General features: G+C 44.5%; 1 pseudogene; it reads left to right on the top strand.

The window, feature by feature from the left end:
• Positions 1-2,556: 2,556 nt before the first annotated feature.
• LOC124664007 lies at positions 2,557-15,903 on the top strand (annotated as a pseudogene).
• The last annotated feature ends 274 nt before the right edge of the window (positions 15,904-16,177 follow it).

The raw sequence follows: 16,177 nt of genomic DNA, 5'->3' as shown, positions 1-16,177 counted from the left end.
TTGCAACCCTCACAACTCTCACACCAAAGTAATTGCCCCCTTCAATTGCCCAAGTTTTCTATAAACAAAGATTGACACTCTAGCAAGAAAGTGATTAATAGTAAGTGGAATTTATGTAATCAAATTCTTCAATTTTTATTTCTTTCTGCATTGTATTCAATTTTTTTCTTGAAGTTAATTCCTTATGCTTGTATGAGATGCATGCAATGCATGATGCACAAACATATCTACAACTAGCCAGTGTAAATTAACCTAAGAGTTGGGTTCTCACACGAACGGCTTCTATAAGTGTCAGCGGACTCCGGGAACGCTTCCTTCATGGTGAGACCTGGGCGACCTCGTACCCGTCCAACATGTTCAGGATTTCCCAGAGCGAGTGTCAGCTCGTCATTCTCTCTATCGGGAATGTACTCTCCCTTTCGAACCTGTTCAATTGCAGTTATAAGCTTCGGTACGATTTCCTCAATTTTTTCCTTCCATTTTCCCTGCGCAACGATCAGCCCTGTCTTTGGGTCCAACCCGGCCCCATGAGCAAACAACCAGAACTTGGACCGTTCGGGCCAGTCCCATGTCTGTGGAGTGATTCTTGCATTCATCAGTTTATTTTCAAACTCTATCCACTTCGGAATGGCACTCTTGTAGCCACCTGACCCCAAATGATGCGGAAGTTTCTTCTTTGAAGCATTTTCGGTATTTTTCTTCGATCGGGACACAAAAGTAGACGATTGCTTATACCTATTAAATGCGGGCCAGTGATCTTTTATCTTCACTAGATTATCCTTGAATACTGGATCTTCTTCCTTATATTTGTCCCATAAATTTTTCTTCCAAGTCTGGAATTGTATGGCCATCTTCTTCCATGTCCATTCCTTGACTTTATCCTTCTGGCCTTCCGTCATGTCTTCCGGTAGGCTGAACATTGTCAGTAGCGTGTCCCAAAGAAATTTTTTCAGCGTGTCGTTGACATAACTAGCACCACTCTCCGCGTTCTTCGGCTTATGCCACTCTTGAATGCTGATCGGTACATGGTCCCTAACAAGAACTCCGGATTGACTTGTAAATTTGCGGCAAAACTCTTTGGGATGCTCTGGTTCACCATTAGCCTTGAATGCCGTGAGGGCTAACCTGCCCTCGCCCTTTAGCACCCGCGTCGGGCCTCGTTTTGATCTAACAGACTTGCTCGATGATCCAGAAGGCTAAAAGAAAAAATTATTCGTTAATAAGTGCAATACAAATAAATGAATTTATCTAGGGATGAACATAGACTAATTGATACATAGATATACACCTCCCCGGTGTTTGTGATGGACACTTCGTTGTCTATTCTAATTTGTTCAGACTCAAGTCCCTCGCCGAAATCATTCAGAAAGTCTTGGAACTCGTTGTCATCTCCATCGGGTTCCGTACCACGGGCACTATCATAGATCAATTTCTGCACCGCTTCTTCCCCCTCCTCATCTCGGACGAAGGTGCCGTCCTCCATACCTCAATGTCACTACAAAATTAAGAAAGCAATTGTATTTCATTCATCATGTAATGATCATATAACAGATTTCTAGATGGATAACAATTGAAATGAAGAAAGCAAAAAACCCTAACCCTAATACTTGGCGCTCCTATATCTTCACCCTAACTCTATGTCGCGGCGGCACCGCCACGGACTCGGCACCGCTATGGACCCTAACCCTAACACACGGCGCTATTCTCCTCTCGCTCTTCTCTCTTTTTCTCGACCCTAACCCTAACACTTGGAGCTCCTCCTCTCGCGAGCTCACAGATGGCGACAACAACGGAGAAAAAAAGAGAGAACGACCTAGTAAATCAGTATTCCCCTCCCTCTGTCTCTCACGCTCGTGTATTTGCGTGTTGCCTCTCCCGAATAACCCTAGCTAGCTAGCAGCGGCGGCGCAGCCATGTCCCGCATCATCGTCCAAGGACCACAATGTCATCGTCGCCGTCCTCGACGACGACGCGCCGCCCGCGGGCGCCGGCGGCTCGGGTAAGATCGTCCTCCACCGCGTGCTGATGCGGCGCGACCTTCCGGTGCCGCAGCTCTTCGTGGCCGGCCGCCTCGTCGGCGACGCTGTCGTGGGTGGCCGACGCGGCGCGGTGGGCGGAGGACACCCGGTCGTGAGCTGGACGAGGAGTTCGACACGATACCGAGCGCGAGGCCGCCGGAGGTTGTCCGGGCCAGGTACGACCGTTCCAGGATGGTCGGCGCGCGGCTGCAGGCCATGGTCGGCGATGTGGCGACGCAGGCTGCTGCCACCCACGCCGTGCGCGTCCTGCGGCGGCCAGGGGGCTCTTCACGGCATTTAATCGAACAGGTTGGGGGCGTGATGGGAGAGGGAGGCAGCGAGCGCCCCGGCCATCAGCGCGCGTGCGGCGGGCTCCTCCCGGCGAGGCGCGCGGCGGCCAGAGAGGCGAGGGGGGCGAGGCGAGGCGAGAGAGGGAGCGCTCACCTCGGGTTGCCGGCGCGCGGAGAGGTAGAGCGGCGGGCGGCGGCGCGGGCGACGCGGCGGCCGGCGCGCGGATAGGTAGGTGGCGCTGTAGGCAATGACGACGGCGGCGGCGTGTGGAGAGACGGTCGGGCGCGTGGAGAGGCGGCGGCGCGTGGAGAGGCGGCGGCGCGTGGAGCTGCGGCCGACGGCGAGGCTCTGTGTGCGCGCGGGCGACGGCGGCGAGGCTCTGTGTACGCGGCCGGTTCTGCTGGATTTGGGGGAAATTTGCCCCGCGCCTAAGTCCTAACTAGGATAGACCCTTTGGTACCGGTTGGTACCACCAACCGGTAGTTTCTTTTTCTTTTCTTTTTTCTATTTCTTTTTCTATTTCTATTTCTTATTTACTGTTTCTTTTTCTTTTCTTTTTCTTTTTCCTTTATGTTCATTTTTCTATTTCTTTTTCTATTTCTTATTTACTGTTTCTTTTTCTTTTTCTTTTTTTTTCTGTTTCTTTTTCTTTTCTTTTCTTTTCTATTTCTTTTCTTTTCTATATATTTTCTATTTCTTTTTTATTTCCGTTTGTTTTCCTTTCTATTTCTTTTCTATATCCTTTTTTATATTTCTTTTATATTTCTTTTCTATTTCTTTTCTATTTATTTTTTCTTTTCTGTTTCTTCTTTCTTTTCTGTTTATTTTTCTTTTCTTTTGTGTTTCTTTTCATTTCTTTTTATTTTCTATTTCTTTTCTTTTCTATTTCTTTTCTATTTCTTTTTCTTTTTCCGTTTGTTTTCTTTTCTATTTCTTTTCTATAACCTTTTTTATATTTCTTTTCTATTTGTTTTCTATATATTTTCTAATTCTTTTTCTATTTCTTTTCTATATATTTTCTATTTCTATTCTTTACTCCCGCCACGACGCCGTCCGCGCGGGAATTTTACCGCCACGTCGGGAAAGAAAGGGCGGGAATAAAATTTTGTTATGATTGAAATCGAATTAAAAGTACATAGCTTAACTGAAAATTAAAGATACATGGCCAGATTCTACTGTTGGAGTCATTCAGTCATACTCGTGCCTAGCCCTGTAGTAGTCGCCACTGTAGTCGTCGTAGTCGCCGTCATCATCGTCGCCGGCATCGGGGTCGCGGTAGTCGAACGTCGGCGGGTGAGCACGCGTGGGCTGGGACTGAGGGTAGCGCAGGCGGGGGCCACGGTAGGCCATGACGTCCTGGAGAGTCCGGCCGCGCCACCACAGCCGACGGCCGGCCTCGTTGAAGTTCGAAGGAGGCGGGCCGCCCTCCTCGTGTCTGGCAAGCGCCCTCTCACGCCGATTGATGAAGAAGCTTTCCCAAGTCGGGCTGTAGTCGGGATGCCACTGGGGATTCCTCCGCTGCTTTGGCGTGAGCTCGAAGTAGTAGTGGTTCATGATGGCCATCTCGCGCGCCACACCTAGAGGGACAGGAGGGACCGGTACGCCTCCGACGCTCAGCAACTAGCCCGGTCGGGACGCGGTAGCCCGGCGGGCAGGGGTAGTTCGAGGCGCAAAGCGCCTCCGCCTCCCGGGGGGTTAGAGATACGATGGAAGCCATGGGAGAGAATGATGAGGTTTGCAGATATGAGTCTAGATGTGATATGTAAATGGAGGCCAAGCCTACATATATATAGTGAAAAAATGGCGGGAAGACAGAGGCGGGAACCGGTGGAAAGCGCGGGAAGAAAATAGGCGGGAAACCTTTAGTACCGGCTGGTGGGTGCAACCGGTACTAAAGGTGGTTTTTCTGTCATGTAACAAAACTGTCGGTGGGATAAGGACGCGTGGGTAACATTTAGTACCGGCTGGTGGGTGCAACAGGTACTAAAGCTGTCGGCAGGATAAGGACGCCCTGCTCGATGAGATAAAGCATGTAGCGCACGACGCCCTGTCGGAGGAAGAAGAGAATGTAGAAGCGGCGCCGTGCCTATAAAAGGAGCATCGATACGCCATGGCAAGCAGCTCAACAAGCCAACATGGCCGGATGGAGAGTTTCATCACCATGGATGGAGGAAAGGGTTGGGAAATCTCCCGTGGCGGAACTTGTCGAAGATGCCCTTGGTGCACACGCCCTATGGCATCTTCGGAAGTTCCGCCTCGGAAAAATTTCCCTGCAAGCCCGTGAAAGACTCCATCTCCTCTAACAATGTTGCGGAAAGGGTTGGGAAATCTCCCGTGGCGGAACTTGTCAAAGATGCCCTTGGTGCACACGCCATATGGCATCTTCGGAAGTTCCGCCTCGAAAAAATTTCCCTGCAAGCCCGTGAAGACTCCATCTCCTCTAACAATGTTGGTGAAAGGGTTGGGAAATCTCCCGTGGCGGAACTTCTCGAATATGCCCTTGGTGCACATGCCCTATATATGGCATATTCGGAAGTTCCGCCTCGGAAATTTTTTCCTGCAAGCCCGTGAAAGCTACTTAACTAGTAAAACAAGCCACCCATCTCCATTGTTAATATCTTACATACAGTAACATCATTACACAAAAGTGATTTTCATATTGAGATACACAAGTTATGATCCCTATATCTAGCTAGTCTTCTGAGTTTTCTTCGTCCGTTTCCCTTTCTTCTGACTGCGACGCAACCATGGACAATCTTCATTATTTAAGATGATGCTTGGGTCAATTTTTACCTTGAAGGGTGGAATATCATCAAAATTATTATAATCTTCTCGACATGTCCGTCTTGTCCTCTACTCCCACGATGTTTCTTTTCCTGAAAGAACTATGTGCCGCTTTGGCTCATCGTATGATGTGTCCTCTTGCCTTTCTTTTCTTTTTTCGGTTTGCTAGACATGTCCTTCACATAAAAAACCTGAGCCACTTCACTGGCTAGGACGAATGGTTCGGTGTCGTACCCTAGATTCTTGAAATCCACTCGTAGTCATTCCGTACCGCGGGTCTACCTGTACCCCGTCTTTCGAGGTTGAACCATTTGCACCGGAACAAAGGGACCTTGAAATTAGGTCCATAGTCAAGTTCCCATATCTCCTCTATGTACCCATAATATGTGACCTTGTTCCCATTGCCATCTTCTGCATCAAAGCGGACACCACTATTTTGGTTGGTGCTCTTTTTGTCTTGGGCGAACGTGTAAAATGTGTTCCCATTAATCTCGTACCCTTGAAAAGTCGATATAGTCAAAGATGGTTGCTTGGCCAACAAGTACAGCTGCTCGTCATCGGTGACATTCATGAGACGTGTTTGCAACCAACCGCCGAAAGTCTTCATGTGTTCTCCAACAATCCAATCTTCACGTTGCTCCGGGTATATAGAGCGTAAGATATCCTTGTGTTCCTCTTTGTACGAGCCACCAAGATGGAATTATGTAGAACTGTGTAGTGTGCTTGAGTGAAATAATGTCCGTCCATACACGTTGTTGATTTCTTTCCTAGCGTGCCTTTTCCACGCAGTCTCCCCTCATAGCGCGATTCAGGAACACCGATCGGCTTAAGGTCAGGAATAAAGTCAACATAAAACTCAATGACCTCCTCTGTTCCATAGCCCTTGGAGATGCTTCCTTCTGTCCTAGCACGGTTATGAACGTACTTCTTTAAGACTCCCATGAATCTCTCAAAGGGGAACATGTTGTGTAGAAATACAGGACCGAGAACGCCAATCTCTTCGACCGTGTGAACTAGGAGATGTGTCATAATATTGAAGAAGGATGGTGGGAACACCAACTCGAAGCCGACTAGACATTGGACCACATCCTTCTGTAAATTTTGTAGAGTAAGTGGATCGATCACCTTCCGAGAAATTGCATTGAGGAACGCACATAGCTTCACAATGGGTACTCGAACATTTTCCGGCAGAAGCCCCCTCAATGCAACTGGAAGTAATTGTGTCATAATCACGTGGCAGTCATGAGACTTTAGGTTTTGAAACTTTTTCTCTGACATATTTATTATTTCCTTTATATTCGACGAGAAGCCAGACGGGACCTTGATGCTACTCAGGACTTCAAAAAAGATCTCCTTCTCCTCTTTGGTAAGAGCGTAGCTGGCAGGACCTTGATACTTCTCTGGATTCAGGTTGTTTCCTTCGTGGATACTTTGCTGGTCCTACCGTGCATCCGGTGTATCTTTTGTCTTCCCATACACGCCCAAGAAGTTTAGCAGGTTCACGCAAAGATTTTTCGTCACGTGCATCACGTCGATTGCAGAGTGAACCTCTAAGAATTTCCAGTATGGTAGCTCCCAAAATATCGACTTCTTCTTCCACATGGGTACGTGTCCGTCAACATCATGCGGAACAGATTGTCCGCCAGGACCCTTTCCAAAGATCACTTTTAAATCCTTGACCATATCATATATAACTTCCCCAAGTAGGGACGGGTAGGCTTCGTTCGGTTATCCGCCTCACCTCCGAAATGCTTTCCTCTCTTTCTTACGTGATGTTGTTTTGGAAGAAATCGACGATGCCCCAGGTACACATTCTTGTTTCCCAAATAATTACTGTCAGTCTCACCTAAACAGTGTGTGCATGCATTGTATCCCATGTTTGACTGCCCTGAAATGTTACCAAGAGCTGGCCAATCATTGATGGTTACAAATAACAACACTCGTAGGTTAAATTCCTTTTGTTCGTGCTCATCCCACACAGGTACACCTTCGTCACACCACAACTCTAAAAGTTCTTCAACCAATGGCCTCAGGTACACATCAATGTCGTTGCCGGGTTGCTTCGGGCCCTGTATGAGCACTGACATCATAATGAACTTCCGCTTCATGCACAACCAAGGAGGAAGGTTATAGATACATAGAGTCACCGGCCAGTGCTATGACTGGAGCTCTGCTCCCGAAAGGATTAAAGCCATCCGTACTTAGACCAAATCTTAAGTTCCTTGCGTCATCCGAAAATGACTTGAACTCTCTGTCGATTTTTCTCCACCGCGACCCATCAGCGGGGTGTCTCAAGCATCAAATCTTTCTTACGGTCCTCTTTGTGCCATCGCAACAACTTGGCATGCTCTTTGTCTCCGGAACAAACGTTTCAACCGTGGTATTATAGGAGCATACCACATCACCTTCGCAGGAACCCTCTTCCTCGGGGTGGACTCGCCCTCAACATCGCCAGGGTCATCTCGCCTGATCTTATACCTCAATGCACTACATACAGGGCATGCATTCAAATTCTCGTACTCCCCGCGGTAGAGGATGCAGTCATTGATGCATGCATGTATCTTCTGCACCTCTAATCCTAGAGGGCAGACAACCTTCTTTGCTTCGTACGTAGTAGAGGGCAATACGTTCTCCCCTGGAAGCATCTTCTTTATTATTTTCAGGCAACTTTTCAAATCCCTTATCGAAGTACCATTCTCTCGCCTTCCACCGCAGCAATTCCAGCGTGGTACCCAGCTTTTTCTCGACCATTCTCGCAATTTGGGTACAACAGTTTGTTGTGATCCTCTAACATTTTCTCCAACTTCAACCTCTCCTTTTCATTTCCGCAGCTTCATCTTCGCATCAAGAATGGCCCGACCCAAATCGTCATCCGGGTCATCAAAAATCAGCTCTTCGAAAATGGGCTCTTCTTCAGCTTCATCTTCCCCCATTCTACTATCACCGTCTTCAGTGAATAAGGGATAGTTGTCACTATCCTCTTCTTCTTCGTTGTCTTCCAATATAACCCCTCTTTCTCCGTGCTTGGTCCAACAATTATAGCTGGGCATGAAACCGTTCTCCAGCAGGTGGACGTGAAGGGTCTTTGAGGTAGAGTAATCCTTCATATTCTTACAGGAACTACATGGACAATAGATGAAACCATTCGACCGCCTGTTTGCCTCAGCCACCCTGAGAAAATAATGCATGCCATTAATGAACTCGGGATGGCACCGGTCACCGTACATCCATTGTCGACTCATCTGCATTTTATATGTATATCAAAAATCATTAAGTACACAACATCATGGATATATGAGTGACCAACTTAATTAATATTCAAGTTCATCACATAAAACTAAAAAAAATTATAAAAAAGAAGAGGCTCACCGAGGTGGTACCGTGCCGGCTAGGGGACGACGCTGGCGATCGAAGGCGGTGAGGACGGGATGATACTAATTAAAACCTACAAAACATACCATAATTTCAGCTCAAATTGCATATAAAAAATTAAAATCCCTAACTTAGGCATTTCATCGAACACCTTGCTAGCACTAGAAAAATAGTACGAGTTAAAACTACCAAAGAAATGAGCTAAATTAGGAACGCCGGAAGAAAGGATGATATTGCTAACCCTTGGATAGATGTATGCCGTTGATCTTGTTAAAATGGTGGAGAAAAATGAAGATTATTAGAGTGTGAGAGGTGCAAAATATTTGGAAATGTGAGAGGAGAAGGAGAGGGAAAATGAGATACAGGGGGTCGGGCGAGCTGATAAAGGGTGCGGACCCTTTAGTACCGGTTCCTTAGATGAACCGGTATTAAAGGTGCAGCCCTGGCCCCACCTCCGCCTGGATACAGAGCTCAAACCCTTTCATACCGGTTCGTAACACGAACCGGTATAAAAGGGCCCTTACGAACCGGTACAGATGTCCCACGCCTGGAACCGGTACGAATGCTCCCTTTCGTACCGGTTCGTAAGGAATCCGGTATATATGGCTTAGACGGATGCCCATTTTTCTACTAGTGAGTACTTTCGGAGTATATAAAAGCTGGCTATCACCGAGCGGGAGGTGATGCTAGATCACACGTAGTAATTCATTTTTTAAAAATCGGCTTAAGTCCATTTAATTATTTTTTGTACGAGTCTATATGCTCGATGTTTCTAAGTTTGGATTCACACAAAATGTAGTATGCCTCTATTAATCCAACAACTTGCAACACTGACTACGTCATAATCTTTCTAAGCCGAGGTAGGCTTGGATGGTTGTCAAAAGAAAAACTTAGTATGGATGAACTACTAAAAAGAAATATAGTAAAAAAGCTTGTAGATGTGTAAGTTGTGAGAGGCTTAGACAATATGCGGTGTTAACTGAGCCACCACAACATTCCGCGGAAAGAAAGTTCGGTCGAGTCGTGTGTGTGTCTTGTTTGCCTCGCTAATTTTAGTGTTTTGGTATTTTTTTAATGTGGTTCCACCAGTTTGGTTGTATCACTTTGAGATTATTTTACTTGTGATTTTTATAAGATTTTACTAAAATTGAAGAAATAGTACACAGACTAAAATATGTGGCTTCGCAACAATCTAAACTAAATCATGGTGTCTCACACTAAGTTTAACAACAGCTATCAAGTTTTGCATAATACATGCTCCTAAGAAGCCATCTAGTGACATCTTCGAAGTAGGGCCATGACATCTGCCAAAACAATTTACCAAATATCAATGTGGCATTGTATTAGAGCATCTCCAGCCGCGTCCCCCAAAGCGTCCCCCAAACCGCGCCGGATTGAGCGTTTGGGGGACGTGTTTTGTTCGTGCCGCGTTTGGGGGACGTGTTTTGTTCGTGCCGCGTTTGGGGGACGTCGCTCCCCAGCCGCGTCCCCCAAACGCCGCCCCCAAACATATAAAATAATTTTTCTTGGCATTTTTATTTCAATTTCCACAAACTAATACATAATTGGGAACGTGGTTTACACGAAGACATAGTTTGGAACATGGTTTTCCACAAACTAATACATAGTTTGAACCATGGTGGACACAAATATAAAATATTGCAAAAAAACTAAACCTAACTAGACCGTGCATCGAAGGTTTCCTGTGTTCGCGGGAACTGCACCGTCGCTGCGGGAACTGCACCGTCGCTGCGTGCCAATAACTTCCGTCGCGAGGTAGGCGACGGTTAGGTTAAAATTAATTGTGCCGCTGACGGGTCGGCCCCGCCACTCCCCGCCTCGCTTTTCGTTGTGTCCGGCGTCCCCGGTGCGTCCCCTGTGGGACGGGGACGGGCTCGGGCGCCGGACACCGTATAGGGGCGCGCCGGACAAAAAAGGGCTTTGGGGGACGCGGCTGGAACGCATTTTTGGTCCGGCGCGCCCCAAATCCCTTTGGGGGACGCTTTGGGGGACGCGGCTGGAGATGCTCTTAAAATCTTGTGATTTATAATTCGGTTGAAATTGTATTCATTTCTTGTTATGAAATTATAAATAAATACAATCCAACTCACCGTGAAAACCCGTTTGTCATGCTCCTTCGCAATATATCCCTAATGATTTTTTGGGGTTTTTAGAACAGATACTTTTCATGCATGCATTTGTTACCGGTAAACAAGATCAGACACACTTACAAAAGATCTTGGCAAGCGAAAGTTACAAACAATGTCAAAACAAGTATAAACACTTATTGCATAGTACATCATCGCCACCAAAACCTCTATGGAAGAACTTATTGGACTAGACAAACATGACACACCAACAAAATAGTATATCAACATTTGAGCACACACCGCAGCTGTTTGCCGTCGAATTCTAGTCCTAAAATCTTATTTAGCGGATATTTGGTCACCACCTGTCACCCCCGCGTTATTGTGAAGACTTCGTTTGGCATGTGCTCAAATGACTTGTCTTTATAGCACATAGCTTTGTGCTCGTTCTCACTGATGCAAAACCAATCAAGTACATAGACAAAACCATCACATTAGATACCCCCTGATGATTATCTTAAATTATTGTTTTAGAATAGAATGTGAGTTTTGTTTGCCGGAAAAAACCAAAGGATTTTTCCCAAAATAAAAAGAAATTTAACCAACCGCAGAATGGATGCTTTCATCAAGCAACTTTGAATGAAATCCATTGGGACAACATGCAACAATGTAGACAAAGTGATCAATGGAAGCTACAAATCACATTAAAACAATGTAAGAGAACATTCAACATCAGATATCAAACATATTATATACGTATATCGTTCCACAAAATAACATATTATATATTGAGATATCAGAATTTGTGGGCTTGCTCCAGAAAATTTATTTTGACCTACATCTGAAATATTTATGTATAATATAAATATTTACGCAACTCATTATAGATTTTAAAATAGTTACAGAAAATATTACTACACAAAACTGTATGCATTTGTGAGAGTCTTATGGCCTCTTTAAAGTAACGTAATAAACAATTGTGAAATAAAACCAAGAAAAAAAATAAAACTAAAAACTATGTGTAAAAGAAAACCTAGTAAAGGATAAAAGCAGATTGTTCTAACGATTTGACAAACCTAAATGAAACTAGGTAGCTAGTTTGCAAATCATCATATTGTCGCTGTTGGGGTGCAATGCATGTACTGCTACCTAAAGGGAGCTGATGTGGCAAGATAGGCCGAGCACAACACTACTCATCCACCAACATAGGGGGACCCAAGAAAATTTTGAACCCTGGGCAAACTAGCTTAGTGTGCTATTTTATTTGTCAAATACATATAAAATAGGGGTGAAAATAGGCTTGTCGGCCGGCCGGAAGCCTGGGCGGCTGCCCGGGCAAAAGGGATGCTAGATCCGCCTATGTCCACCAACCGCATGCATTGCTACTATTGGGCCCGCCCACCGGCATGGGATATGTACAACCACCATATATGTCCTACCGCGTCTCCTCTAACTATAACCTACTTAGGTTGTGCACATGTCAATTGGCTCACTAACCTCATCTCCACCATCAACTTTGTTGCACATATTGTCTCTAGCTCCAGCACAGGCCGATCGACAAACAATGCTACACCTACGGGATTTTTCCTACGAAAAATACTTACGCACTCACATGGAGACCTAAAACAAACCCACGACCCTAAAGCCAAGTAAAAATAGATTTGAACCATCCACGTGCATGAATGTTATCCCGTCGATATTATTATCCAATAAGTTATTGACATAAGTGTAGCATTATTGGCCGATGGGGCGTCATGTTTAGGCTTCCTTGGCTAGGCCAAGAGGGTACACATTGACCCCTTGTTTCACGCAATGGGCCGCAAATAAGGTTTGCAAAGCAACAGAAAACTGCTCACCGGGTTCCAAAGCCGGTAATTCCTATACACCGACCAGGTTGGCCGTTACCATGCGCCGCACAACCTGCGGCCTGGTCAGCCTAGTTCACGGTTTATTTCTGTTTTTTGTTTCTTTTATTCGTTTTTTTCTTTCCTTTTCCCTTTTTCTTTTTTGTTTCTATTCTGTTTCTTTTTATGTTTTGTTTCTTTTTTTGTTTTTGTTTATTTTTTATTTTTTCTCTTTGTTTCATTTCTGTTTATTTTTATTTTTGTTCAAATGTAAAAAGTTAAAGTTTGAAAATAGTTCAAATTCGGAAAATGTTTAAATTAAAAAATGTTCAAAATTGAAAAATGATCAAATTTGAAATACATTCAAATTCGGAAAATGTTTAAATTTAAAAATGTTCAAAATTGAAAATGATCAAATTTGAAATACATTCAAATTTTTAAAAATCATATTTGGAAAATGTTCAAATTTAAAATATGAACATATTCGAAAAACTTCAAAATTTTGAATAATGTGCAATCTTAAAAATGTTCAAAATTTTAATATTTTGATTTTTTGAAAATTTCTATTTTTTGAAATAAAAATCTAAAACTTTGAGATTTTAAAAAATTCGAATCTAAAAATATTTCAGCTTTTGAAAAACGTTAAAAGAAAAACAGAAAAGAAAAGAAAGAAAAAACGAAATAAATAAAAAAAGAGCTGAGAGGAACAGTGGGCCGGCCCAAACAGTCGGGGTGTGCGGCACACAACACCTCCCTCCAAGGCCAGCGGATGCGAATTGCAACTATGTATGCCTCGGCTCAGCCCAATTAGCCAATCGCCTCCGTTTCGACGGCTGCAGCCCACTAACGAGTTACAGTCGAACATTTGCCGTTCTATTCTTCTGCTTCGTCTCTCCAAGACGGCCGGGAAGGAGAAGAGCAGGAGGAAGGGCGGCGGCGGCGCCAGCGCCGGGGAGGATCTTCTCACCGACCGCGTCCCCTCCCTCCGCGCCCGCCTCAACGACGCCATCTCCCTCGGCCTCGCCAGGTAATGTACAGCGTTCGCTCCCCTGCTCCCAATTCCCAATCCATAGCTCCGTCTTCCCTTCTCCCAGAAACAGGGGCAGAGTAGAATTTTCTTGGGTAACTTGATAAGTAAGCCTCTCCCAGTGATTTAGTTAGCCGCTGCGTGGTTAGCGTAAGATGGGATTAAGCTATGTAGTTTTATCTTGGTACGATTTTATGATACTGGTCGGAAAAGCAAAATTCGTGGACCAAGAAAAGTTTGAACGCCTGCAATTTCGTCAATATGTGTGTTCTTTACCAGCTTACAAATATCGACAGCATAATGACAGTAAAAGTATTATAAATGAACTGCCTAGCACAAACAGAGGCAGCCCCAGGCCCACTAGATTCAATCACAGAAAATATGAGCCACCAAGAGGCACAAAACGAAGCACATTCAGATGGAAGAGCCGCCAATTGGCAAATTATAGTAACTAGGAGTAATCTCATTGCTCATGGACACCTGCTTCCCATGTAAGTGGCTGCACTTCGAGTGGCTGCTTGAGCCTAGTAGCTTTTATCTTGGGGCTTTTATACGCTGGTAACCCCAACGGAACCTGTATACTAAGCCTTTCGGTTTTTAAGGGCTTTATATATAAAGCTGGGCAATAAGCTTCGGTCTGAAAACATTGTAAGTAGAAGCAAAGAAATGTGAAGTGTTCTTAGCTCTTGTATTTGTCATCATGTTAGGTCTGATGGCCACGGTGCAAAGAAATGGCAGTCTACTGATGCTGGAATTCAGTCTCACGCGCTCAAAGCAGTGGCTCCTTTTCTCAGTTGTTTGTCGAATGAAATGTTGCGGCTTCCTCCTATAAAGGTAAACCGGTAGTCAATTTGGGATATCTAAAGATAACTGTCCGTAGCAGGGGAAGTTGTGAAAAAAAGCTGTACGGTTGTGACCACTTTATTTTTTTAAATCAGGAGTCAGTTTCATATATTGTCGTGCTCTTGGAGGGTGCTCTTCAAACAAAGAATGTCTCGATTGTGATCCAAGCGGCAGATGTGAGCTTAAAGTTAGTTTCCAGCATAGGCAATTCAGTTCGCCAATACCCAGTTGTGGAGATTGTTAGGGCCCTTTCATGTCAGTTATCGGCAGACCAATTACCTACCGCTATCTCATGTGCAAGGGCAATGAATTGTATATTGAATAGCCTAGTGACAGCAAGATCTTCAAAACATGCAGCAATTTGGGAAGCCTTGGACATAACCAATGCAGTTGGAAGCATTGTTTCTGCTCTGCGGAGTTACGCTCTTGATGCCCATCCACTGATATCGCTGATAAGAATCATACTGTGGGTTTGGCCTTCTTCAAGATACCATGTATGGAGTAGCTGCAACTTGATGGGGAAGTTAGCACATTACTGTCTTGCTACTGAAACAGCAGTTGCTGCGAAAGTTCTTAGGCTGTATGCTGCTTTAGGTACATTTGTTTGGCAATTCTCCTCTTTTGACTTCAGTATTAAGATCTGCAAATATGTTTGTTCTTCCGCTTTGCTTCGTTTTGTGTTCCTGAATATTTGTACTGTAACTCAGATTTATCTGGCCATGGAGTGTTGATCCTTCTCAAGAATAAAGTGTTAATGGCTAAGATAAGTGAGCCTGTTGGAACGTCCCATCCAAGCAGTACTAGGATTGAAGCGATGAAACTCTGCCAGGTCTTTTGGTGAGTTGCATTCACTTTGTATGCATTGTAGCCTTTCTCTTAATTAAAATCATCATTGCTTTACCATCTGCAGAGATCTTCGAGAGGCTGTAATCAGATAATGGCTTCACATTGCCAGCCTATTGTTGTAGCCTTGTAGGCATAATCGATGCAATGTCTAAAAGTGATGAAAAACTGTTAGTGACAGAGGGGTGCCGTACTGCACTGCTGATCCTCCATTATACTGGGAATCATCATCGATGTTTTTGGTCTAATGCTATTGATAAAGTATTATATACTATTCTTACCGGTTAGTGCATCTCTTCAACTCAAACCCATTGAACTTTAAGCCATGATGAGCTATTTAATGTGGTTTCCAAAGATTTCATGGATATACGTCCATATGTCTGGGATATACTTGGATATCTGATGGAGCATTGCAATGACGAGCATCTCTCTATACGGAAGGGCAAGGTTATATGCACGCACTGATATCTTGTGCTTGGTAGGTACTAGGAACTATCCAACTCGAGTGTTAATTTGCAGTAGTATAGTTTTCTCTCAGTATCATTATGAACTTACAAGTGGATGTTGTGCACCAATTCACACTTACATCCTGCTATTGTTGTACAGCTTGCTGGCGACAGATGTTATGTACAAGAGCAGCCCCATGAAATCATCCAAAGATGTCGAGGAGCCAGCTCTAAGGGCAGTTCCGATGATGCTTCTCTCTCCCAATAGATATATTCTGACTGAGGCAAGTTTTAAACTTTCAGAAGTTGTTCCATGTTTAGGTGATGACTATTTGAGCATTATATTGTCCTCACTAGAATCAAATACTATGAGGAGTGTTACCACATCTTTTGACAGTTCCAAAATTATGACCAACCTCATGAACCTAGCATGTTTGGTGGTATCGTAACCTTACCATAATCTCCTTAACAAGAGGAATCCTGTAGATGTATTATCCACAATTATCAAGGAATGTCTGCACAATCATATACATATTACGAGGTCAAAAGCACTTCTCATCTGCATTTCTGTTTTGATGGAAGTTTGTGTTGTCGCACTCTCGGTGAAGAGTGGGAGGGTGAA

The sequence above is a fragment of the Lolium rigidum genome, chromosome 1, assembly GCF_022539505.1.
Source record: "Lolium rigidum isolate FL_2022 chromosome 1, APGP_CSIRO_Lrig_0.1, whole genome shotgun sequence".
Lineage (NCBI taxonomy): Eukaryota > Viridiplantae > Streptophyta > Magnoliopsida > Poales > Poaceae > Lolium > Lolium rigidum.
The sequence above is the reverse complement of the archived record's forward strand: the minus strand, read 5'-3'. Positions and strand labels throughout refer to the sequence as shown.